The 27,058-nt window shown below is 37.2% G+C and overlaps 1 pseudogene across 1 annotated transcript; it reads left to right on the forward strand.

Moving 5' to 3' along the window:
* Positions 1–701: 701 nt before the first annotated feature.
* Positions 702–27,058, forward strand: LOC144254847 (cytochrome P450 2C5-like; annotated as a pseudogene). The gene is made up of 9 exons (XR_013343606.1): positions 702–869; positions 1,839–2,001; positions 2,167–2,316; positions 5,366–5,526; positions 6,611–6,787; positions 12,052–12,193; positions 20,717–20,898; positions 25,022–25,161; positions 26,603–27,058. The product of XR_013343606.1 is annotated as a cytochrome P450 2C5-like (transcript).

Below are 27,058 nucleotides of genomic sequence, written 5' to 3' on the forward strand. Positions count from 1 at the left end.
TATTTCCTTTGATATTTACTTAAAGGTGAAATTTTACAGCAGTACATTTTACAGCAGTAGATCAATTTTTTTTGGTTTGTGTTTTGAGAAACCTCTATACTGTTCTCTATAATGAACTTACTAATTTTAATTCTTATACACTTAATCATCAGTGTATAAGAAGTGAATGTCTCCTTGTGGGGAAGGGTACAAGATGCAGGGAAGGTAGTTCCTAGGCTCAGGTGTACCACAAGCAGTCTCTGTATCCTTGTCCTATCCTGGACACTGCATCTCCAACTGTATGTTTTCAAAACTGACAAGTCATGGAATATACTTAATTCCTCAAATCATAGATTCCCAATTGGCTTGAGTGTGTCAATTTAGCATGACAAGTAATTTTCTTGCACAAAATTATTAGCTTAAGTATTTCTCAATCATAGCAGCACGTGAAAATATTTGTTCTTTCTTTTTTCTACTACCTGGTAACTGGACAGCAACCTACTACATTTAAATCATAATCTCCAGGGTGCTTCCTAGAAAACAAGAAATATCAATATTTTCTGTTTTATCTGTTGTTGGAAGAAAGCCTCCTCAAGAGAGATGAAAGTCCACTCAGCTTACTGTTTGTTTATGTGTCAAAGAGTTACATATTGGATTAGCAGGAGACCATAAAAGTTTGGATAGCAAGGTCACAGTTATCTCAGTAGGAAGAGAAGACTCCAATGGATCCAGTGGTGGCCCTGGTCCTTGGTGTCTCCTGTCTGTTTCTCCTCTCAGTCTGGAGACACAGATCACGGAGGGGGAAGCTCCCTCCTGACCCAACTCCTCTCCCAATTATTGGAAATATCCTGCAGATAGATGTTAAGGACATCAGCAAATCCTTAAGGCATGTAAGTATGCTTTGTGCTTCTTCAGTGGCTTGTGAAGGCAAGTCAGTTGACTGCTGTTTTAAAAGATAGTATATTTATGGAGGCACACTATTTTACCTTGATGTCATGTGCCACATTAATGCAGTGTTTTATTCAGAATTGTCCTGAATATAGAACTTCTCTGCAGACTCAACAACTTATGCCTGAAAGCAAAGAAATAGCATAAGGATTTCTGCAATAGCATGAGATTGGATACAGCAAAAGGAATGAAAATAACACAATGAATCAGTGTCCAATTGATGATATCAGAATCTTTTGGTTGCTGCAGAAATTCTTTGCCTGGGCTTGGAAATATAGAAGGATGGAAGAAATGGTTTTTCCAGTGGATGTTCATGTCATGGTTCTGCCTCTGCAGTGCCTACTTTGTTTTGGTAACAGCCGAGGACTCCAAACATGGCTGGGCATTAGGATCAAGTGTGGTGATTGAAAAACACCACTTTCTAGTGGTCTTAGAGACCTTAGGTCTGTCAGCATCTCTCTGGAAAGAGCTGTGCAGGAGATTGGGAGCAGTCTGCTGGGTATAGCTTTGAAGGTGGGCACTGGGGTGTGATCAAGTGCTGGAGCATCAAATGTTGATTCAGTGACGATCCAATTTTGTTTTCTTTTCTTAGCTATGGAACCCTGGAAATGAATTTGGAATTCACTGATCTCCTTTTCTTTGTTAATGAAACATGGCAAATAAGACTGCTGAATGCATTATGTGAAGATTGATTTTAATCCATGTAGGAAAAGCCTTGAAATTGTATGGCACATCAGAAGCCATCCATCAGTGGCAGCTATCAGGATGATTTATACATGAAATTCAGAAATATGTCCATCTCCGTGTGATAGAATAAAACCATAAAAATAATATTAGCCAGAATCAGCATGATATCTGGTTCAGGTAGTGAGTTGATTTGCTAATATTTGCATTTTCTTCCCCATTTCCAGTTGTCAAAAGTCTATGGCCCTGTGTTCACTCTGTATTTGGGCATGAAGCCCATTGTGGTGTTGCATGGATATGAAGCTGTGAAGGAAGCCCTGGTTGATCATGGGGAGGAATTTGCTGGAAGATACCCTATCCCAATTTTAAAAAGAAGAAAGAAAAACTTTGGTAAGTGCACGTGCATGTGTGTGTTGTGCAGTGGTCATTGGGATGAGCAGCATGAAGAACAGAGACCAGGGCTCCTGAGGCAGAGCTTGGCCATCCCTATGGTGTCCCCTAGTAGCTTCCCTGCCTTGTTGGGTTTCCCTTCTAATCTCTTTCCTCCACTTGTAGGTATCGTTTTTAGCAATGGAAAGACATGGAAAGAGATAAGACGCTTCTCTCTAATGACCCTGAGGAATTTTGGGATGGGGAAGAGAAGCATTGAGGACCGTGTTCAAGAGGAAGCCCGCTGCCTTGTGGAGGAGTTGAGGAAAACCAATGGTGGGTGCCTGTTTGTGTCCCTGACTTTAACAGAGTGCCCTCTTCTCTAGTGACTTTCTTGGAAACATTTCAGTTGAATGAGAGCTGTCATGATGGGCCTTGGTTGTGACCCCATGTGGGACAGGGATGGTTTTAAAAAGGGACAGGACATGTTTGTTTATCCGTGTTGCCTGGGTAGTGATGTGCTTTGGCCTGCAGTTGGGGAGTAAAAGTTCTTTTGATCTGTTTCTGTTCTGAATATTTTTATTTTTCTTTCCAATCAGAAATTATGAACTTAGTATGTGAGTGGTTTTTTTATTCCCTAAAGAGTTAAGGAGCAGTGTTTTCCCTTAGTGTAAATGAGGGCAACCTATTCCTTATCATGCCAGTAGAAAACCTTGGTTAGTGATGGGGAGGCAGTGACTCCACCACTCCTTCACGGAATCCCAGCTCTTTGCCATCTGCTTTCCTTAAGTTGGACGGTACTTGTGTGAGCAGCTTCACCAACATGGCTCAGGATTTCTTCCAGGTCCAGGCTGCAGCTTTGGCCAGTCATGGTGTAATGTATGCTTTTAATTGATTAGCTTTATCTCCATAAAATTCTCATCAATTATTTCTCTCAATTATTTAATTGATTAGCTTTATCTCCATAAAATTCTCATTCTAAATGCAGAATGATTTTTTATATAAATAATCACAAACTACATCTTCTTACCCATATTTAGTGTTTTGATTCACATACTTTGGTTAAATATCTGTTTTCATATAAATCTACAAATTACACAGACATTTATAAAATGGTTTCTTCAACTAGATTTTGAAGACTATCAGTGTCTCCTTACATAGTCTCTCCTAATAGAATGTTTACTCTGTTTTCAGTTTTCCATTTGTTCCTTCCCCTGTTCGTTGGATTTGGTGTTAGAAATTATGGTCCTTATTTTCCTCCTACTGCCAACTCTAGTCACCTGTGAAGTGTCTGTCATCCTGAATGTGATTATCAGCTTGGATACCAAATGACCTTGTTTTCTCATTTTCTGTTTCAAATGAAATGGAAGAAAAGATTAAAAATTCAATTTTACCAGTGCACAACACACATGTATACACACTCCAAATTTCCAAGACTCTGCAAGTTACCTTCCACCTCCATGGCTGAAAATATCACATTTCTAAAAGCTTAGAGCCCTGCAATATTTTAAATACTTGCACACAGCATCTAACAGAAAGTTTTACTATTTTTCAAATGCCATCCTATTTTTTCAAAGTGGCTTTGATTCTTGTTCCCTTATTTAAGGTCCACAGGTATGAATTTGTGAGCTCATACATATAAATTGGTACCTATTATTTGATTATAGCAATTTATCTTAAAGATTCCCCACATAAAGGAACACTTCCTATACTTTTGATTTCATTTCCTGTAAAATAATATACTTAATGTATGAGATGGACAGATTTCAAAATGATTAAATTATACCATTCTTTTCTTTCTTTCTTTTTAAATTTTGATAGACCTTTATTTTATGTATTTATGTGCAGTTCTGAGAATAGAACCCAGTGCCTCACACATGCTAGGTAAGCACTCTACCACTGAGCCACAGTAAAATTCATTTTTTAAACTTTTAAATGAGAAATAATATGTGTCTATTAGTTTTGCATTTTTGATTGCCTTACCTGGAGCTTATATTTTAAATAAAAGTTTTTTATTTTATCGAAGAAATCTAATCCACTTATTGATATGACTCTTTCTTCTCAAAGATCACACACATTTTGCTTTTCTCATTTTTTCCTCTATATGCCTGAACTCACCCACAATCTCACTTTAGTTCCTCTTCACTGGTTCGACACAGAATACTTTCTTCCATTCATTAAACATAAAAAAGTTTCCAGTCTCACAGCATAGCCTCCTTCTGTATCTCATTGCTGTGTTTTCCATAGGCTTTACAGACAGATGTGATTATGTTCTCAATACTTGAATTATTATGTTTAAGATGGTCTTTTGCCTTTGAAGATTAGCCCTTGGGTATGGTAGGGCAGTGACTTGAAAGGCTGAGACAGGATGATGGCTAGTTCAAGGCCAGCCTCAGCAAGTTAGGGAGACCCTAAGAAACTTAGCAAGACCCTGTCTAAAAATATAAAAGAAAAAAGGGTTGGGGACGTAGTTCAGTGCTAAAGTGCCCTTGGGTGCAATACTCAGTCCAGAAAACCCCAAGGGCTAAAGAGGTGTAAGGAAAAGCAGTGGATGTGAACTAAGTATTGTAAACTCCATTATTTAACATGTTAGGTTTTCAGGGCCTTCTCAGAGTTGGGTAAAAGTGATTCTTTGTTCTTTTTTGTACTGAAGATTGAACTTGGGGCACTTTACCAGTGAGCCATATCTCCAGCCCCTTTCATGTTTTACTTTGAAACAGGATCTTGCTAATTCTTAGGGCCTTGTTAAGTCCTTAGAGCCTCACTAAGTTGCTGAGGCTGGCCTCAAACTTGCAATCCTCCTCCCTCATCTTTCAACAGCTCTGGGATCACAGGCAAGTGCCATTGCACTTGGCAATTCTTTGTTTTCATGCATGTGAACATTTTGCTGTCAATTGCTCTATATATAATATATTGTTTAAAATGTGTACATTGTATATACCTGGGTTTCTGCTCTGGATACTGGACTTGTTAAGTAGAAAGTTAAGTCTTTTTTAATATTTATTTTTTAGTTTTATGTGGACACAATATCTTTATTTTATCTTTATGTGGTGCTGAGCATTGAACCCAGTGCCTCCTAAATACTAAGCGAACACTCTACCATGGAGCCATAACCCCAGCCCCAGGAAGATAAGTCTTTATCTTCCCAAATAGCAGAATGCTGCAGTATAAAGTGTATAAGTCAAGGCAGTGGATATGAGCTGAGTATATTAAACTCATTTATTTAGCTAGGGAGGCTATCACGGCCAATTTTAAAGATATTTTAAAATCCTTTCCAATTCTTTTTGATTGAAATATTTTTATTAATTTTTAATTATTTTGATAGTTGTCCTTTTAAGTTATACACGATCATAGAATGTATGTTGATTCATTTCCAATTCTTTAGGCTCACCCTGTGATCCCACCTTCATCCTGGGCTGTGCTCCTTGCAATGTGATCTGCTCCATTATTTTCAAGAACTGGTTTGACTACCAAGATCCAGATTTTCTCACCTTGGTGAACAAGTTCAATGAAAATGTCAGGATTCTGAGCTCTGCATGGGCGCAAGTGAGGCCAAGATCCATTCTCCCTTAGAAACACTTTAGTCTTTTTCTTCAGACACATCCAAAATAGTATATGGTGCTTGAGGTGATGTGATTGCCTGGATTGTACTGTCTTGCCTAGAGCCATGGAGCAAATATCTGGGAAAGGTTTTGAATTCTTTATTTGGCATGCAGGAATATGAAGGTGCACGTATAGGGCTGGCTTTTAGCCCACTCCAGTGAGTGGATATTTCTTTACATATCAAAAGCCTTGTTTTTGTAAGGCTCTTGGTGACTGCCCAAAGGATGACAATGTCACTCAGTTGACATCCTAGGACTTTTTGAAAGCTCCCATTGCCCACAAGGCCTGCCCAGCTATCAACACTTGGAGGACTTTTCATCCAAACATGTAGCAGGAATATCTCAATTCAGAAAAAGCATATTTTCTTCAAGTAAAGAGAATAATAGGGACAATGAAACTTTGAGGAATCACTGAGTGGGGTAGGGGTTTTGATGTGCAGCTGCTATCCTAGCTAAAAAGGTTAGAGGAGACTGGTCTAGAGGACAGTTGAGCTCCATGTATTTTTGGGCCACCTCATTCCACATCTGAAGCTGGTTGACAGAAATAAAAAGCAGGACCTAGTGTTGTGTTCTAAATCAATGTTCCTTATATCCTTTAATGTCTTTTGTTATCTATGAAATGTGAATCACATTAATTCATGCTGTCATATTTCATGTTTTGGGGAAAATTGATGTAGTAAAGAAGAGAAGTTGTATAAAATTAAGTTTTAGAATAAAGAAGTTTTTAAATTTCAGGAATGATTATCCCTTGTGATGCTCCAGTAAGAAAATTCTCCCATAAATCATTCTATAAGAATGATTGAATTATATAATTTTCAGTAACAATGACACCTCAAGATAGACCCGAATTTTATTTACAAATAGATCAATAAGTTCTTATGAACCTGATCTTGACACTTCTGGAAGTAATCACAACCAGAATAAAATAAGATGAAGTTAAAAAAAAAAGTTCTTATGAGAACCGGCAACATGTCACCTATGTGTTAATTAAGTTCTTTTTATAAATATATTATAGTTTTCTCTTATAGGTATACAATAATTTCCCTGCTCTCATTGATTATCTGCCAGGAAGTCATCACATTTTATTCAAAAATATTGATTATATTATAAATTATATTTTGGAGAAAGTAAAAGAACATGAAGAATCCCTGGATGTTAATGATCCTCGAGACTTCATTGACTGTTTCCTGATAAAAATGGCTCAGGTACAGTGTTGCCATCAGCCTAGTTTTTTGATTCCTTGATCATGTTGTGGTTTTCTGAACCGCTTTAAATTTGTAGAAATGTTACATGAGTAGGACAATAATGATTCTGAAGCACTTTGATGACCCAGTGTATCATGAATCTCCATGAAGCATCATGGAAGACATGCAATTATTAAATAATTAGAATATGCTGACTCTATTCTTTAGATAAAAATCTATGTGAGGAGAAAGAATGCACACCTAGGTGTTTAAGAGAGTTAATAAATACACAAATTGTTAGTTAGACTGACTCAAAGAAAGAAGAGATGACACAAATTAATAATGAAACAAAAGGAAGGTTGTGGCTGCCAAAGAGACAATTTCCAATCAAGTTATAACATATAAAATACCATGCCATGACATGAGGATGGAGTTCATCTCTGCACAGGTTTTGGGACATGGAAAGGAGCAGCTTACCCCAGGTACACCACCTGCATGTCCTGTGGACTGAAACAGACCTTGACATGTGCAGCATGGACAGCAGAGCAAATTGCAGATGGGTTGAGTCTTGTAGGTGGTGGTGTGGGCAAGAGTAGGTGCAGAGACGAGAGAAGCCTTGTTGAATGCAGCTTTAAATGAAGTCACATAGAACACAGAGTTACAGATGGTGTCTGTCAGGGACCCTGCAAGTAGGAATGGGTTGTCACTGCAGCATGTGTTAAAAGGTTATTTATTCCCATTGAATTTCCTTGACACCCTGTCAACGATCAGTTGTCTATAAATGTGAGGCTTTGTATGCGGATTCTCATGCTGCTCCACGATGGGTATGTCCACCCTATTCCAGGAGGTTCACCATCCTGACATCTTGTCCTCTTTGGTGTTTCTGTGTTTCATGTTTTGCAATAGGAATGTGAGTTCTCCAACTGTGTTGTTGGTGTTCAGGACTTTTAGGCAATCTAGGTCCCTTGAATTTTCATATCAATTTCAAGATGAGATAGTCAGTTTCAGCAAAAACCCAGTGTGGCATTCTGAAATGAATTTCAATAAATTTGTATCTCTTCATTGTCATTTAGAAAATTGAGACGAAATTCACATACCATACAGTGAACCTTCTTGAAGTTAACTTTATTGGTATTTATAGCATTTACTGTGTTCTGTGATCCTATATGTCTCCAGTTTCAAAAACTATTCATTTTTTTCTCAAAAGTATATGCACCATGAAATGAACACACCCCTCTTCCACACCCCTGTACTCTGATTTCTGTCTGCATGGATATGCCTACCGTGGATAAATAATGAAAGACCTTGTGGCAATGCAACCTTTTGTTTCTGGCTTCTTTTATTCTATATAATACATTGGAGACTCATCTAAGTTGTAGCAAGTATCACCATTTTGCTCTTTTGTGTGGCTGAGTGCTTTTGTTTTTTATTGGTGTACATACTATGATTTAAAATTTTTGATAGAATTCACCAGTATATCACAAAAATCCACCTTTCTTCTTGGGGGCGTTTGATTACAAACTGTCTATCTTAAGTTGTTGCAGTCGATCATGTTTTGCATACTGACCTTGAATCAGTGTCTGTAATTCTGTAATTTGTGTTTCTATTACATTTTCCTGTTATTCAGATTATCTTATTCGCTGTTGTACAGTAATTTAACGTAATCTCTTGTTGCCATATGTATTTGTGTAAAATCAGTTGTTTCCTGCTGTCATGTCTGAATTTAGTGGTTGGTGTCTTCTCTTTATTTGTGCTTAGTCCAGCTAATGATTTGGGACCTTTGCCTACAGTTTCTGAGAAGCAGTATTTGGTTTGAGTGAGTGTTCAGCTGTTTTCCCACTCTGTTTTTCATTTCTTTTTTTTTTTCTCCTCTCACAATCACATTGCCTTTCTAAGAGGTTATGAAGCTGTGTTTTACATTTCTGTGGGCTTTGCATTCAGCCTGCTCTTATCTTCCTAGTCCCAGGTTGAGAAGTTACATTGTACTTGAGCTCTTGTCTTTCCTTTCATTGTAAGTTCTGCCCCTCTAAGTTTCCCACTAAGAATTGTTTTTTTTTTTTTGCTTCCTGTCAGGGTTTTGCTGTATAGTATTTTGTTTCCTTTGCATCTCAGTCCTATCTAGTTTTCCTAGTGATTCCCTCCTTAACCCATTAGTTGTAGAAGAGCATATTGTGTAATGGAAGATTTCCCTTCTCTCCTTGAATTCTAGTTGCATTCCATTGTGATCAGGGAAGATACTTTCTATGATTTTGTGTTTTTAAAATTTATGGAGAATTGTGTAAGTCCTACCACCTGGACTGTCCTGGAGAATAGAAGGGTTTATGTTCTCTTGAGAAGAATGCATATTTTTCTAATTTCTCTTCATTTGTCAATGTTTACCTCATACATGTTGAGCTCTATTGATGGATGGATATGCATGTGCACAATAGTATTACATATTTTTGATAATGTCTTAACTGATCAACATTTTTCTATTGAAACTTTTAAATTTCCTCTCTTTTTCTTTGTTTTTATTTTTTTCTTATTATTTACCATGTGGTTTTCTCTTAACATGGTCAATGTTAATAGTCCAGGTTGAGTTGATTCTAAGCTTCAAATTGCATAGAGATAGTCTACTCTCATGCAAACTCATCTCTTTTTTTGTTGTTATTAGTCACAATCTATATCTTTATATAGGTTCCCAGTTTTAAAACACATTTTTTTTGCATATTTCTCTATTATAGAAATTCAAAGAACTACATAGAAATAAAAGAGTATCAGAGCATATTTTCTATTAAACCATGTAGTTATTATTAATAATGATAATTATTTCTTAATATGACCTTGGTTTATTATCTAGTGTTCTTTTGCTTTTTATTGTCTCCCATATTTTATTGTTGCATAATGTTGTATTTAATGGTGGGATTCATTTTTTCATATATGCACATGCACACGGTATAACATTATGATTTGGCTAATAACATTTCCCAGTATTTCCCCTTTTCCTCCCCTCTTCCCTCCCCATGATCACTTTCCTTTACTCTACTGATATCCCTTCCATTTTCATGAGATCCCACCCCAACATTTTTTTCCATTTTACCATCTAGCTTTCACATATGACTGAAAACACATGATACTCGATTCTCTGATGCTGTATATGAGAAAGCAATTTCTGCATGTTTTCAGGCTCTATTTGCATGGTATTTCCATCTTTTCACATTCAGCCTGTGGATGTCTTTGCCTATAATTTGAATCTCTTGCAAATCATATATAATTTGATCTTTCTGGAAAAATCCCTTCTGGCCACCTATGTGTTTTATTTAGGGGAGTTGAGACCATTTACACTCAATGTTATTGTATAGAGTTGATTATACATTCCTGGCATTTTGCTTTATTTATAATGTTTAATTTGGTCCTTTTCCTCATTTGCTTAGCTGTTCTTCAAATGAAATTTATTCTTTTGTGAGACTTGGATTTGTTTTTGATTTTTTTGTATATCATTGTTTAATTCTTCATGTATTGCCAGTGGGGATGTCACTGGAGCCCATAATGTTTGAAGCAGTGGCCAGGCTCTGTGTGGACCATCAACAATCCAAAGATGCAACACTGATTATTGGAGGAACCTGTTCCTAGTTTTGGAGAGGAACAAGCAGGCTGCACAGAAACACACTACACTATGCCCACAACTGTTTGTCCCAGAATTGGGGAATAGGGAGTGTCAGCTTCTATTTGAAATGGAAATTTACTGTAATTTTTCAGACACTTTCCTTATCAACTATTGCTGGATGGTGAAGATCTTTGCCTAGACTCCACAGCTCCCTAGAAGTTTCATTAAATGTGTTACGTGAGGTTGACAGTTGCTTTCTTGGAAATGCCAGTTCCGGGATGTTCTGATCTATGATGTTTGTGACATCACTAAGTAATGCTTCCAAAACAATGTTAATATTTTATTGAGTAGCATGGATTGTGTGGCCATTTATTTAGTTTTAAAAGAATTTTCTAGGGACTGGAGATATAGCTCAGCGGTAGAGTCTGCCTTGTACATGTGAGGCACCATATAAAAATAAATAAAGATCCTCAGCACTATATAAAAATAAATAAAGATGCAGAAAAAAAATGAAAATAAGTATTATAAAACAATTTTGTATATTGTTTATATAAACAAGGCTAATTGTGATTTCATATGTGCCTATAAAAAGTAACTCTCCAAATTCATCTTAGGTGATAGAAACATTAACATTGGTTTTAGAGCACACCAGTTAACATTGGTCTATGACTGAGAACTTGAGACTTACTTGATGAACTTTGACTTGACAGGCTCAATATGAAGTAGGTATTTCCAAGACATATACTGAACTTGGTTACCCAGTGTGTGTGTTGAAAGAGATTAGTTTGTTTTGATGGTGTTAATTACATATATGAAGCATAACACAGCCGCATAGAGATTATGAATGTACCATGGTGGTCCTGAAACTAGCTGTCAAATAATGTATTTTTTATAATGATGATCCCCTTTACTCAGTATTTAAACAGCTATGATGTTTTCAATTCATTTTCATAGTCTTTTCAGTCCAAAACTTTATCCTTGGAATCTCATTACCCCTGCGCTGTCATATATCTTATATCATTTGGACAATTAATGTCTCAACTTCTTGTCTTTATGGTTAGGTGTCTTTTCAATTAATGCATTCTTATTCTTGTCCCCTAGAGCATTACATCTGTTCTCTCTCTTGTTCATTACATTAGTGCTGGCCAATCCTGTCTAGATGAACCTGTTCTCTTTCCCTCTGATAACCTCTTGGATTTGCTGCCATGATGTTCTCATAATTGTACTTCATAAAAATTGTGGGTTCTATTGAGACTTTTTCAATTTTTGACAGAAAAGAACTGAAAACTCCTGTTCAGACTTATAACATCTTCCACGATGTAGTACTCATTCACCTACTTTCTGTAATACAAATAAAAAACCTTTCATTTTTGACTCCCTATTTAAGATTGGGACTTTCACTTTTATGATTAAGCCTTCACGTCCAGAGTGAGAGCCACCTGACATGCTACTTCTGTTTTGGGGAAAGAAACATGTTATACAGCTCATCGATCACACTGCAAAGAATCTCAGGTAGGAAATAGAGTGTAGGAAATGAAGTTTGGGTCAAGGAATATACCGTCCCTGCCACGACAAACAGTTATTGCATGTTTCAGTGTCTGTGTTGGCCAACTTTACAACATTATGAGTTAATGTGGTTCACTGTATTTTCATCCATTGGCAAGTGACATGACATGTAACAGTATCAAATCATTCCTAGGAAAAGGACAATCAAGGGTTAGAGTATACGTATGAAAACTTGGTATATGCTGCCTCTGATTTGTTTAATGCTGGCACAGAGTCAACAAGTACAACACTGAGATATGCTCTCCTGCTCCTGCTGAAGCACCCACAGGTCACAGGTATGAACACAGATGAGGAGCAAGTGAACTGAGAGAGATGTTGGGAAGAAGTGCTTGGTCCTCACTTGTTTGTCTTAGAGAAGCTTCACTGTTTAGTTTTCTCTGCCACCAAGTGTGATCAGGAGGAGGGCTGAGAAAGTGAAGAGAGCATGGCAGTAGGAGAGGCAGTGGAATCTTGGTGCAGTGTGTGCATTTCATTGGAGGTAATTTGTGGTGACAGAGCCGCATCCACGGGCATGGGAATGTCTCCTGTTTGTATCCCCCAATACCACTTGGTTCAGCAGATAAAGACTTGAAGATGCCTCTCCTCATTCTGCTAATTCTAATTCTGAGGTAGGGAAAAGGAAACTCCTTCTTGAAGCCTTGGTGGAAATCCTAGAATGTAATGAAGCTTCCTGAGATGATTCCTCACTTGGAAGTATTCTATTCATGTATATATGTCAGAAAGGTATTTTAATTTTGGCAGATCTGTTCCTAATTTTTTAATTCATCATTTCAACAGACTGCTTCCATAAAACTTGTGTTTCATGGAGTAAGAACTTTCTTGAGAGATGGTCAAAAATTTTATGTTTTATCAATACCACTTAAAAATCACCTTTAAAGGAATTTTGTTCCTGCAGTAGCAATAAGCATACTTTTTTTTTGAGTCTTGTGTGAGGATTCCACTAAAAGGATGGCAACACAATTAATTGTTAGACTCATTCTCTTTCAAGCAACAGAGGATGGGAACAATAAACACTTTATATATTCTTCACCAAGTTTCTTAATCATAGAAGGCAGATTCAAGGACGGTGATGGAATCTAAAAGGAGGATGGTCTGGTAACCTGAATATTAGAAGAGGAAAACTTATGAAGAAAGAAAAGCAAACTCTGTTCTTAAAATTCCAACAAGATTATCTTGTTTGGAAATAACAGGAATCAATGAAGGGAGAGTGAGATTGAAAAGGGAGGCTTTTCTGCTCAGGCAAATACCTTGTCAGCTAATAGCATTAAACCATTTTTTTTTCACATCTTCACTTATGAGGTGACAAATATTTTCTTTGCAGGCAAAGAATTGCAAGGGAACATACTGAGCCTGAGAATCCATTTCCTAAGGGACCTTATGTAGTGGCAAAGAAAGATTGAGGTGTGGGGCTGAAAGGAAGCTTTGGAGAATCAGCTCTTCCTTCAACATCAGAAAAGTCATGTGCTCTCAAGGGAGGGAAGAACTGTGGCGTAAAGACTTTCATATTTTGCATCTTAGTAGGAAATTCTTCCAATCATCCATCAGAGAGAGTGAAATAAAAGCATCCACCCAAAACACAGGGTTGTAGCATTGCATATCACAGGGGATGAAAAATTCATTACAACATTCAGAGAAATATCCCATGACTTATGCGAAACACCAGAGCAGCACCAGAATTCTTACAAGTAACTAATATCTTGTTATTTCATAGAATAGGTGTATTTCAGATCTGCACATTTGCGAAAATATTATACCATTACCCCTATATCTCAGAAAATTACTGGAGAATGTTGCATCTAAATGTCTATAAGTCAGGAAGCCATGGGCTCCAGGAATGGGATGAGAGTGTTGGGGAGACTGCTGGGTGCTGGACCTAGGAAGCAGCCTTCAGTATGAAGGTGGATGATGCAGATGAGAGGAGAGAACTCAGGAGCAAAAGGGATGTGAGGAATAGTTTGAGGTTTCCTACAGCTGGACAATGATTCCTGCAGTATAAAACATCTACCTGAGCATCTTGAATAATCCTAACTCAAAACTGGAAAGTGATGAGCTCACATAGAGCAACTGGGAGAAGACCAAGAAAGCACCAACAATGTAACATAATCATAATTTCATATAACAGATATTATGTGTATACTATCAGAAGGTCGTACCTCATGGATGTTGATATAAGCAAAAACTACAGTCTAATATATCCTCGTGAATAGAGTCTGGTGGGCAATCGTGTGTGTGTGTGTGTGTATGTGTGTGTGTGTGTGTGTGTGTGTCCTTTTCCAATTTTGTGCTTAACTCATTGAGTTATACAAACTCTCATTTCCACATACCTGGAAATCATTAAGTGTTGTGTAATAATGCACACACAAGAAACAGAGAATCATTATTTGAATATGACTTTAAGTTTTAGAACAAGGTGGTAGAGTGCTGAGTGTCTGTGGCTAAGATGTGGGAGGATAGAGCTGGGATTTGGCTCATTTGTAGAGCACTTGCCTGACATGTGTGAGGCACTGGGTTTGATTCTCTGCACCACGTATAAATAAAGGAATAAAATAAAGGTGCGTCAACAGCTAAAAAAAATATTAAAAAAAAGATGTGGGAATATGATGGGAGTTCCACTGCAAATTGCTCTCACATAAAACCTTCATACATGTATATCAATCTATTGTACTTTATATTAAACATAAATTATTTTCATGTAAATTTAGTATTTGATTCCCATTTTCCTTCTGTTAGAACCATCAATTCTTGATGTGTTTATATTATGTTAAATTTTTCGAAAATATTATTTAGTTCTACTTATATTAATTCTGTGGGATGCTAATTTATAAGTATGGTCCTATTTTTATTTTATTTACTTTCTTTTTTCCTATCTGCTTTAAAATGTAGTTTATAGAAGAGTGTCATATATATAAATATATATTTATATGTATATATAAATATATATAAAATAGTAGCACTCTGTTTATATATGTAAGTGTGCCTCTGGGCATATCATTTACATTCATAATGCTGTTGGGACATCTTTGTCCTGCTTCTCATGATACTCAGTTGCTATGACAAATGTGCCCTTTCTCTCCTATCCCCTCATTTGTTTCTTGTGTCTTTTTTTTATTTCCATGCAATTTTCCTTCTCTCTCCCTTTCCCTCCCACCTCTCATCCTTGTTTAATGTTGGTCTTCTTCTCGTGCTCTTCTTCCCTAGTCTGTTCTTAGTTACTCGCCTTATATCAAAGAAGACATTTGGCATTTGTTTTCTAGGGCTTGGCTAGCTTCACTTAGCATATTCTGCTCTAATGCCATCCATTTCCCTCCAAATTCTATGATTTTGTCATTTTTTAATGCAGAGTAATATTCCATTGTGTATAAATGCCACATTTTTTTTTATCCATTCATCTATTGAAGGGCATCTAGGCTGATTCCACAATCTTGCTATTGTGAATTGTGCTGGTATGAACATCGATGTAGCAGTGTCCCTGTAGCATGCTCTTTTTAGGTCTTTAGGGAATAGACCGAGAAGGGGAATAGCTGGGTCAAATGGTGGTTCCATTCCCAGCTTTCCAAGAAATCTCCATACTGCTTTCCAAATTGGCTGCACCAATTTGCAGTCCCACCAACAATGTACAAGTGTACCCTTTTCCATACATCCTCGCCAGCAACTGCGATGGAAAAATATACCCTGTTCATGGATAGGCAGAACTAACATTTGTTGTTTGACTTCAGAATGGCTGCCAATCTTACTGGAGTGAGATGGTATCTTAGTGTGGTTTTGATTTGCGTTTCTCTGACTGCTAGAGATGGTGAGCATTTTTCCATGTACTTGTTGATTGATTGTATGTCCTCTTCTGAGAAGTTTCTGTTCAGGTCCTTGGCTCATTTGTTGATTGGGTTTTTTGTTATCTTATTGTCTAATTTTTTGAGTTCTTTGTATACTCTGGATATTAGGGCTCTATCTGAAGTGTGAGGAGTAAAGATTTGTTCCCATGATGTAGGCTCCCTATTTACCTCTCTTATTGTTTCTTTTGCTGAGAAAAAACTTTTTAGTTTGAGTAAGTCCCATTTGTTGATTCTAGATGTTAACTCTTGTGCTATCGGTGTCCTATTGAGGCATTTGGAGCCCGACCCCACAGTATGTAGGTCGTAGCCAACTTTTTCTTCTATCAGATGCAGTGTCTCTGATTTGATATCAAGCTCCTTGATCCATTTTGAGTTAACTTTTGTGTATGGCGAGAGAAAGGGATTCAGTTTCATTTTGTTGCAAATGGATTTCCAGTTTTCCCAGCACGATTTGTTGAAGATGCTATCCTTCCTCCATTGCATGCTTTTAGCCCCTTTTTCAAATATAAGAAAGTTGTAGTTTTGTGGATTGGTTTCTGTGTCCTCTATTCTGTACCATTGGTCCACCCGCCTGTTTTGGTACCAGTACCATGCTGTTTTTGTTACTATCGCTCTGTAGTATAGTTTGAAATCTGGTATCCCTCTACCACCTGATTCACACTTCCTGCTTAGTATTGTTTTTGCTGTTCTGGGTCTTTTATTATTCCATATGAATTTCATGATTGCTTTATCTATTTCTACAAGATATACTGTTGGGATTTTGATTGGCATTGCATTAAACCTATAGAGAACTTTTGGTAATATCACCATTTTGATGATGTTAGTTCTGCCTATCCATGAACAGGGTATATTTTTCCATCTTCTAAGATCTTCTTCTATTTCTCTCTTTAGGGTTCTGTAGTTTTCATTGTATAAGTCTTTCACCGCTTTTGTTAGGTTGATTCCCAAGTATTTTATTATTTTTGAGGATATTGTGAATGGAGTGCTTGTCCTCATTTCCATTTCAGAGGATTTGTTGCTGATATACAGGAATGCCTTTGATTTATGTGTGTTGATTTTATATCCTGCCACTTTGCTGAATTCATTTACTAGCTCTAATAGTTTCTTTGTAGACCCTTTTGGGTCTGCTAGGTATAGAATCATGTCCGCAGCAAATAGTGATAATTAAATTCTTCTTTTCCTATTTTTATGCCTTTAATTTCTTTCGTCTATCTAATTGCTCTGGCCAGTTTTTCCAGAACTATGTTGAACAGAAGTGGTGAGAGAGGGCATCCCTGTCTTGTTCCAGATTTTAGAGGGAATGCCTTCAATTTTTCTCCATTCAGAATGATGCTAGCCTGAGGCTTCGCATAGATTGCTTTTACAATGTTGAGGTATGTTCCTGTTATCCCTAGTTTTTCAAGAGTTTTGAACATAAAGGGATACTGTACTTTGTTGAATGCTTTTTCTGCATCTATCGAGATGATCATATGGTTCTTATTTTTAAGTCTATTGATGTGGTAAATAACATTTATTGATTTCTGTATATTGAACCAGCCTTGCATACCAGGGATGAATCCTACTTGATCATAGTGCACAATTTTTTTCATATGTTTTTGTATCCGATTCACCAGAATTTTATTGAGGATTTTTGCATCAAAGTTCATTAGAGATATTGGTCTGTAGTTTTCTTTCTTTGAAGTGTGTTTGTCTGGTTTAGGAATGAGGGTGATGTTGGCCTCGTAGAATGAATTTGGAAGTTCTCCCTCTTTTTCTATTTCCTGAAATAGCTTGAAAAGTATTGGTATTAGTTCCTCTTTAAAGGTTTTGTAAAACTTTGCTGTATACCCATCCGGTCCTGGGCTTTTCTTAGATGGTAATCTTTTGATGGTTTCTTCTATTTCCTAGATTGATATTGGTCTGTTTAGGTTGTCTATATCCTCCTGACTCAATCTGGGCAGATTATAAGACTTAAGAAATTTATCGATGCCTTCACTATCTTCTATTTTATTGGAGTATAAGGATTCAAAATAATTTCTGATTATCTTCTGTATTTCTGAAGTGTCTGTTGTGATCTTGCCTTTTTCATCCTGTATGCTAGTAATTTGAGTTCTCTCTCTTCTTCTCTTCGCTAGCATGTCTAAGGGTCTGTCGATTTTATTTATTTTTTCAAAGAACCAACTTTTAGTTTTCTCAATTTTTTCAATTGTTTCTTTTGTTTCGATTTCATTAATTTCAGCTCTGATTTTAATTATTTCTTGCCTTCTACTTCTTTTGCTGTTGTTTTGCTCTTCTTTTTCTAAGATTTTGAGATGAAGTATGAGATCATTTATTTGTTGGTTTTTTCTTTTTTTAAGGAATGAACTCCAAGCAATGAATTTTCCTCTTAGAACTGCTTTCAATGTGTCCCATAGATTCTGATATGTTGTGACTGTGTTTTCATTTAACTCTAAGAATTTTTAAATTTCCTCCTTGATGTCTTCTATAACCCATTGATCATTCAGTAACCTATTGTTCATTCTCCAAGTGATGCATGATTTTTCCTTCTTTTATCGTTGATTTTCAGTTTCATTCCATTATGATCAGATAAGATGCATGGAATTATCTCTACTCCTTTATATTGTCTAAGAGTTGCCCTGTGACATAATATATGATCTATGTTTGAGAAGGATCCATGTGCTGCTGAGAAAAAAGTGTAACTGCTTGATGTTGGGTGGTATATTCTATATGTGTCAATTAAATCTAGGTTGTTAATTGTGTTATTGAGTTCTATAGTTTCCTTATTCAACTTTTGTTTGGAAGATCTGTCCAGTGGTGAGAGAGGTGTGTTGAAGTCTCCCATGATTATTGTATGGTGGTCTATTAGACTCTTGAACTTGAGAAGAGTTTGCTTGATGAACATAGCTGCACTATTGTTTGGGGCATATATATTTATGATTGTTATGTCTTGTTGGTGTATGGTTCCGTTGAGCAGTATGACATGTCCCTCTTTATCCCTTTTGATTAACTTTGGCTTGAAATCTATTTTATTTGATACGAGTATGGACACTCCTGCTTGTTCCCGCACTCCATATGAGTGATATGATTTTTCCCAACCTTTCACCTTCAGACTATGTATATCTTTCCCTATCAAATGTGTCTCCTGTAGGCAGCATATTGTTGGGTCTTGTTTTGTGATCCATTCTACTAGCCTGTGTCTCTTAATTGGTGAGTTTAAGCCATTAACATTTAGGGTTATTATTGAGATATGGTTTGTTCTTCCAGCCATATTTGTTTATTAATGCTACTAAACCTGATTTGTTTTCCTCTTTGATTATTTTCCCCCCTTTACTGTCTTACCTCCCACTGTTGGTTTTCATTGTTGTTTCCATTTCCTCTTCCTGTAGTGTTTTGCCAAGGATTTTTTGAAGAGATGGTTTTCTAGCTGCAAATTCTTTTAACTTTTGTTTATCGTGGAAGGTTTTAATTTCATCTTCCATCCTGAAGCTTAATTTTGCCGGATACATGATTCTTGGTTGGAACCCATTTTCTTTTAGTGTTTGAAATATGTTATTCCAGGATCTTCAAGCTTTCAGAGTCTGTGTTGAGAGATCAGCTGTTATCCTGATTGGTTTACCCCTAAATGTAATCTGCTTCCTTTCTCTTGTAGCTTTTAAAATTCTCTCCTTATTCTGTATGTTGGACATCTTCATTATAATGTGTCTAGGTGTGGATCTCTTATGATTTTGAACATTCGGCGTCCTGTAGGCTTCTAGGATTTGGGATTCTGTCTCATTCTTCAAGTCTGGGAAGGTTTCTCATATTATTTCACTGAATAGATTGTTTATTCCTTTGGTTTGGACCTCTGTGCCTTCCTGTATCCCAATGACTCTTAAGTTTGGTCTTTTAATATTATCCCATAATTCTTGGATGTTCTGCTCATGGTTTCTTAGCAGACTTGCTGAGCTGTCTATGTTCTTTTCAAGTTGAAATACTTTGTCTTCATTGTCTGATGTTCTATCTTCTAAGTGATCTACTCTGCTGGTAGTATTCTCAATTGAGTTTTTAAGTTGGTTTATTGCTTCCTGCATTTCTAGGATTTCTATTTGTTTGTTTTTTATTACCTCTAACTCCCTGTGAAATTGATCTTTTACTTCCTGGATTTGTGTATGTAGTTCCTTGTCAATGTGATCTTTCATTGTCTGATTTTGCTGTCTCATGTCTTCCTTGAGACTCCAGAACATCTGAAGCATGTATATCCTGAACTCTTTATCTGACATTCCATCTGTTGCAGCTATTACCTCTTATAAAGTTGAGTTGACCTACATTGCTTGTGGTCCTTTCTTTCCTTATCTTTTCATACTGGTGGTGTTTCTTTCTGCTTGGTGAAACTGTTGTGTTTTTGAAATTTTCCCTCTATTTATTTATATTGCTCTTGTATAGTTGAAAAAATCTCCCTAACAGGGCAGGTAGTGGCTGTGATCCTCCTCCAATTGGGGTGGTCTGTCTACTATGCTGGCGGGCCGCTAGGTCTGCTCTGCTGGTCGGTCGAAGGTCCGCCTACCCAGCAGGTGTGTGGGGCACCTCTGTCACTCCACAGGTTGCTGGGCCTAACCTCCTGGTGGGTAGCAGGTCCGCCTATCTTGCAAGTGCAGGGGAGGGGGCAGCTCCGCCCCTCAGCAGGCCGCTGTGCCTGATGTGCCGGTGGTCAGAGTTCCACCTAACTTGCAGGCACGGAGGCAGTGGGCGGGCCTGCCCCTCAGCAGGCTGCTGGGCCTGATGTGCCGGTGGTCAGAGTTCTGCCTAACTTGCAGGCGCGTGGGGCACCTCTGTCACTCCGCAGGTTGCTGGGCCTAACCTCCCGGTGGGTCGCAGGTCCGCCTACCTTGCAGGTGCGGGGGAAGGGGGCGGCTCCGCCCCTCAGCAGGCCGCTGGGCCTGATGTGCAGGTGGTCAGAGTTCCGCCTAACTTACAGATGTGTGGGGCACCTTCTTTCTTGTGTCTTACCAGCTAAAGTCCAGGAAGAGATTCAGTGTGTGATTGGCAGACACCGCAGCCCCTGCATGCAGGACAGAAGCCGCATGCCCTACACAGATGCTGTGTTGTATGAGATCCAGAGGGATCTCCTTCCAGTCAACCTGCCCCATGCAGTGACTTGTGATGTTAAATTCAGAAATTACCTCATTCCCAAGGTAAGCTTGTTTCTTCTGGGCTGCGCCTCAGTGTTCTTCCTGGTCCCAAATCCATAGCAGGATTGTAATTCTCTAACATACAGGATGAGACAAGTTGCAAAACATTTGGCTACTTAATGACCTGTGTGTAGTTTCTAGTTTGGGTATAAAGCTTTCTAAGAGGTGGCTGTATCTGGCCATTTGAGCCTTCCAAATTGGTTTTACATTTTAAACATTGTTTTTGCCATTATTAAATGTCTACATTTCCATACCAAGGTTAAAAATTTCGTGTTAAAGGGTGTGGTGGCTCGTGTAGCTTAGGAGGTTGAGGCAGGAGGAGTGCAGGTTCTAAGCCAGTCTTGGCAATTTAGCAAGGCTCTAAGTAAGTTAGATAGACCCTGACTCAAAATATAAAATAAAAAATGGCTGGGGATGTAGCTCAGTAGATAAGTAGTGCTACATTCAATTTCTAATTAAAAAACTAGTTTGTTAATTCCCCAAGTGATTTCTTAGGTTTTCCTCATGAGAACAATAAACCTATAGACAAATTAAGTAAGAATTGATATCTTGACATGTTGATTCTTTAAATTCATGATAATGTTCTCAATTTATTTTTGCTTCATTTAATATTCTCAGTCATGTTTTTTTCAGTTCAGTGGCTCATAAATATTTTGTTATTTTTTCCTGTAAAATGAATATTTTTGTTCTTGCTCTGTCGTTTAAACACATCATTGGCTCTTCTTTCTAAATGGTGTGTGGGATTATATTTGATTTTATCATTGTGATGATGTTACATCTAGTAAACTTAATAACTTTCCTAGTAATTGCCAATGGTTTGTCTGAGACACATTTGAATTGTCAGTGTTTTTTATCCTCTTATCTGAGTCAATTTGATGTATTTCCTGTTTTTATATCATTAATTTCTCTTTATTGCATTACTGCCCTTTATAGGATTTCTCCATCACATTGAACAGAACACATGATTGCAGTCATTCTTGTTTTATTTCTTAGCTGCAGGAATGGTTAGAGGCTTACTATCTCATTGGAGAGAAGGTTGTTTTACATACAATGTGGTAGATGTTCTTTTTCAAATAAGGGAAATTTTCTTCTCTTAATTTCATATAAACTTTGGTCAAAAATGTGTGTACACAAATTGATTTTCAGCATCTCGGGGATACATTATATGATATTGGATGGATTTTCTGCAGTAAATATACAAATTGCAAATACATACACAGAGCTGGATTTGACCTATCACATGTTTTCATGACTTCAGTGCTTATAACAGATTTTTTTCAATAATTTTTCCTTCAAAAATTTCTTAGATATTAGATATCAACATGGTCCTAGCTGCCTAAAAATATGTGAGAAATGTTCCTTGATGTAGGTATGTTTCTTCCTTCTGATGGGCCACTTTGTCATATGCTTGAAATGCCAAATCTGTTTTGGTGAGGAACCAGGTATCACATGGGGAAAAATGTAAAATTTCAGAGCTTATATTCTTCCAGAAAGGGTTGATTTCTTTCCCATAAATGGAAAGAAGGTTGTAACACTTCCTTCCCTCATCTTTAGTAGGACAGCATGTGAACATAATCAAATTGTGCTATTCTTTTCCTCTCTCTCCCATTTATGGAATCCATCCTTCTATCTATCATCTATCTATCTATCTATCTATCTATCCATCCATCCATCCACCCACACAGGGGATCAAATAAGAACCTTGCACACACCAGGCAACGTTCTACCACTGGGCCTCATTTCCAGCATCCATATCTGAAGTCTTGAGATGATTTTTATCTGTGAAGCGCTAACATTCTTTCTACCACATTTTCTGTGTTCATCCAGAAAACCTACTTGCTGTTACAGAGTAGATTTTAAAATTTGATATCAGAAACTATCACTATTATATTTAAAATAATACAAATAAGAATTGTCTTTTCATTGGAAAAATCTGGTAAGATTCATTAGGTTGCACCTATAAAGGCTGTCCTAGGGAGAAGACTGATGGCTTCAGGGGAAGGAAGGTCATGGGGCTTGCTCTTGTATTTAGTGTAAGGATTAGGACCTGAACTTACTCTCTTTCTAGCAGAGGAACAAAGAGGAGATGGTGTTTATTTCTTATTGGGATAAGAGGATAAAATTAATGAAGGTTGATTGCCTCCTTATGTGTAACTAAATGGGAAATAGACTGAAGAATCAGGCATTGTCAGTCCTCTTTATCCAATGCATCTGCTTTGTGGGCCTCATTGATGATCCCATTCAGCTCACTGAATGGCAGGTTATGATATGGCTGGTATCTTTGAAGTTTATAGAACTGTAGCCTCAAGAGAATGATCCATTTATTCTCTTCTTGGAACAGTCTGATATAGAATTTTTCAATCCTTGGTTGCCATTTTCCAATTAGATAAATTATTTTTCTTCCATAGGCTGAAATCACTGATGTCAGTGGAGATGAAAATCTAATAGGAGTTCACTAACTTCTTTTGTAATTGTCTACAGCCAATATGGACTTTGCAGGATACTAGGATTCTGTTGACATTTCTGAACTCTGCCATTGCAACATGGAACCAGTTACAGACAATGTATAGAGCATTCTATAGAAAATGACCAAGTTCAATGTTATGGAAACTGAAATAATAAATTCACAAATATTTTTTCATGTAAAAGTATTCTTTTTCTTTCAATTTAAACATTCTTTGCTCACTGGTTATATGAAAACACATGGTAGGCTGCAATTTTTGGACTTTGTTGTTCAACCCTCTTATGAGACACACTGTTCCAGTAGACTTTCTATAATCATATGAGGTCAATTTGTGGATTTCTGTCCTATCTGAAGAGAATTTGCAAAAACCAGTTCTCAAAGATTTGCCCTTGTCTTTTTGTAAAAGTTGTGTTGTTTTAGCTCTTCGTTAATTGATCAATTTTTCTTTTACCTTTTGCTTATGGTGGTATTGTTCTGCTTCATTTTTTTATTTGTGAATTTCCATATGTTCAAACAACTTTTTCTAAACATATATCCACCATCATCTTAAGGAAACCTTGTCATATATCACAACTTAATTATACTTAAAGGAAGAATTTTAAAATCAAATTGATACATGATTTTATTTATTTATTTATTTATTTGGTGCTGGGGATTGAATCCAGGGCCTTGTGTATGCGAGTGAAATGCTTTTATATCAGGGGATTGAATTTTTCCCACTGGTATATTTTTTTTAAAAATTGGAATCTAAATAAAATTTAGAAGTATATTTATGTACTTATATATACTGTCCATTAACCTATTTACTTATAGACTGGTGCCTCAAGTCATTTCAAGAATGATAATTTTCTCCTACACAGTAGTCATTGCATTTATACTCAGACATCATTCACACTATAAAACTAACAGAAGCCTATGCTTAAATTAGCCCATTAATTTTACAATCTTCTTGTAGATTTTTCTTGTACAATTTAGTGTCCAATTAAAGAACAGACATGTAATGTGATTATCTTTTCTATTTACTCTCCTGTAATCAGGGGTAGTAGTTCCCTTTCCTGTACTTGTTTGTTTCCTTTCATTGTGTTCACCTTACCAAGGAACCCAGGACAGAAGTCAAACATTCCTGAGGCTGGCTTTGTATGGTAGTTTTCTATGGATTAGATTCTCATCATGAATTTGGGAAGAACACTACATAAATGTTAATGAAAGTGTCACTGCATCACATGGTGAGGTGGGAACACATCGTGTCACTTATTCAATATAGCTTATGCTAATTTTCTCAGGAAAGAATGTGGTATTCAACAGATCTCTCCATTACAGAGCTTCTGCTCTTATAAGTAAGAGATAGACATTACATCATGGTCCTTCAGGACTATGTAAACACCCTGCTTATGAAATCACTCACCTAACTGTTCTAGCTTTGACTGGTGCTCCTTGCTTGAACTGATATCAGACAGAAGGCATTGTAAAATGATATTGCTGATTTTATTCCCTTTTGCTTTATGTAGTTTTGTCATATGGTTACTCTCTCTGAAAATGTCACTGCTTGTTTTGGGACACAGTTTCCATTTGTTCAGACCAGCAGATTGAGCTAAGTAATTTCCATTGTGCCTTTCAGCTCCTGAATTCCTGCTTTAATTGATTTGTCTTTGTTATTTCCAGGGCACAGCCATATGGACCTCACTGACATCAGTGCTCCATGACAACAAAGAATTCCCCCCCAGAGATATTCGACCCTGGGCACTTTCTGGATGAGCATGGCAACTTGAAGAAAAGTGACTACTTCATGCCTTTCTCAGCAGGTAAGAGAAATAATTGGGATCAGCTACTTCTTACCTGGTGCCTCATCTGGTGTTAGAACATTTGTTTTTTACATGAGCAGAGCACCATTGTGATACCAATATACTCTCCCTGCTAAGCTTTCCTTCTATAAGGTGAATCTCTTTTAAATATTCCTCACCCACTACGTGAAATGCATCTCACTCCATGATGTTGATTGGTTTCTAAATGTTGTTGTTCAACACCCCTCTTGCTCCGCTGTGATGATGGTAGTCTCACAAGCATGAGATCACATACTAAAGGGCCTCTAGGGAAGCTGCTTAGTGAATAACTGATTGTACTCTGGTGTGATTAGTGCGCTGAGGTAGGGAAGATTTCTGGGCTGACTGGCTTACCAGGATAGGCTTCCAGGATGTTGGACTATAATACTCCACTTGAGGTTTATAATGGAGTTTGTGTCTTCATAATTAATGATGTGTGAGCTGACTCAAAAGAGTCACATATATGGAGAAAAGAAAAGGCAGGACATTTTTAAGGAAGCAATGCACCACCACAGAAGAAATTTTGTTCTCAGTCAGGGATGTCAGAAATTGCCTGATAACCAGGAGATTATGGAAGAATTGGGGATGAAGGAAGAGACCATACAATGACCACAGATCATCCTGCTCTTCCTCCAGTTATGGTTATGTGTCTTGGCTATTGAATCTGCAATGTGTTTACTGATTCTTTGCTCATGGACTCTCCTTCCTTGATTCCATGATTCTAGATGTCTGCCTTATATCTTGCACTGTATATCCCATGATGATAAGTCAAGGAACCACTCTTCAAGTCTCACATTTCAACAGGTTAGAAAATTAAGATGGACATGGAAAACTATGATTCCAGGTGTTTCATGGTTCCAAAAGAGCATGAGTATTATGTTGAGGATATCAAAGAGGGCACGATTTTAGTGCTTGAGGGCATCCTAAAGAGTGTAAAGAGGACATGAATTTCCACTTGTGTCCTGAATGGAATGAAGGGAAATGGTGTCTTATATAAGAAGATTAGCATGATGTAAAAGATGAACTTTCATGGTTCTTTGGAGATTCAAAAGATTCTGTTAGAGGTGAGATTAGAGGGTTGAAGAATGAAGGCAAGGTCATGCAACATCAGAATGGGAATAGAAAATACAAGTAACAGAGTTATTTAAAAAAATATACTTAGAAACTTCAAATTCAAAAGTATCATTCCATTTTAGGGATTCTAAATAAAGTGTTTGTCACAAAACTGATACTTCCAAAAATACTGTTTGAATGAAATATTTGTTAAGATGGACAAAAAGTGTCTGCTCTTTTTCCATTTGTCCATCCAAACATTCAACCATTCATTAAATGTTTATTTATATTCTCATTTTTACATAAGAAGCACAGTGCTTGTCACTGTCCAAATGACACATAAGCATATTGTGTTTTTTGTTTGTCACAGGAAAACGGATGTGTGTGGGAGAGAGCCTGGCCCGCATGGAGCTGTTTTTATTTCTGACTACCATTTTACAGCACTTTCATCTGAAATCTCAGGTTGACCCAAAGGAACTCAATACCACCCCAATAGTCAATGGATTAGCCTCTCTTCCTCCCTTATACAAGATCTGCTTCATTCCTGTGTGAAACAGAGCAGACCATGTGGCTGCTGCTGTGCTCTTGTCTGCAGTCCCTTCCCTCAGGGCATCATCCACATCCTTTCGCCATCTGTGATGCATTCTTGACCTCTCCTCTGCATCTCCCCATTCTAGAGAGTAAGGGAGCACACATCTTCCTTTATAGAGTTTTTTTTCTTTCTGTTCATTGTACAGATATATCCGTTCTTTCTTGTGTTCTGTAATACTTGTATTGATCACCCCAAGTAATCACATGGATCTAATGCTGAATTATTGATACATTA

This window comes from Urocitellus parryii, chromosome 5, assembly GCF_045843805.1.
Source record: "Urocitellus parryii isolate mUroPar1 chromosome 5, mUroPar1.hap1, whole genome shotgun sequence".
NCBI classification, from domain to species: Eukaryota; Metazoa; Chordata; class Mammalia; order Rodentia; family Sciuridae; genus Urocitellus; species Urocitellus parryii.